Here is a 1,037-nt window from a genome sequence, read left to right as displayed (position 1 = left end):
TTAGTTCTTATTTGTTTTATTTTAGTTTCCAAAAATACAAAAGTGGCACCTAAAATAGTGTTACAATTCATGCCACTACCACAAACCGTTTAGCACTGAAATAAAAATATTTTTAAATTGTTTATTATTTTTTAAAGCATTTGAATAATTGCTTTGCTGCTGTTTTATTCACCTCATATTATTTAAACATTTTATAAAGGTGTGGTTTCTCCACCATAATTATCTATGCAATATTTGGTTCACTCCGAACATTTTAGTTTTAATATTTGAAAACGTCTATTGTTTGCTTGATTTTGAATTAGAATTTGAATCGGTTCCGAACTAACACGAGATTAGCGATAGTAATCGAAGTGACGTGGCATCATTAGCAAAGAATTACTGTAGCTTAAATATCTGGGCGTCACACAAACCTGACCTACATGAGAAACCCCTTAGCAACCTGGATCAAGCCGAACGTCATACACGGAGCCACACCATCAAGTACCTCAAGGTTCAATGGAGCACCACTCAGAAATGGAAGCAGTATGAGGACGTGATGACTACCCCGAATCCAAGTCTCCATACTCCTTTCCGCGCCTAGTTTGGGAATCTCGGGGACAAGATTCTTGTAAGGGGGGTAGGTGTGTCACACCCTGATTTTCATGGAGCTACACTTAAGCTAACAATCATGATAAAATGTGATTTGACAAAAACTTTTGAGTGTTTTCGACCTTGCCTTGATTGGTTTTTGTCTGTTGTTTGCAAGTGCTCTAAAAATAAAATAAATCCTCCAACTCTTATACTCCTTCTCCTTGATCCAAAAACCTTTCCCAATGATGATGCCATGTGTATAGGACATAAAAATAATTTCTTGCAAAAATAATTTGGCCAAATAGTATTTTCAAAAATTAGTTTTTCAAAAACCCCTCAATTGAGATTTGCACTGCAAGTACTTAATTAAGGGAAGTAAAAATACTTACAAAAATATATTTGACTCCTATTAGATATATGACACCCATAAACCCCAAAAATATAATTTTAAAACTTATTTTATTATT

This window comes from Triticum dicoccoides, chromosome 4B, assembly GCF_002162155.2.
Source record: "Triticum dicoccoides isolate Atlit2015 ecotype Zavitan chromosome 4B, WEW_v2.0, whole genome shotgun sequence".
NCBI classification, from domain to species: domain Eukaryota; kingdom Viridiplantae; phylum Streptophyta; class Magnoliopsida; order Poales; family Poaceae; genus Triticum; species Triticum dicoccoides.
The sequence above is the reverse complement of the archived record's forward strand: the minus strand, read 5'-3'. Positions refer to the sequence as shown.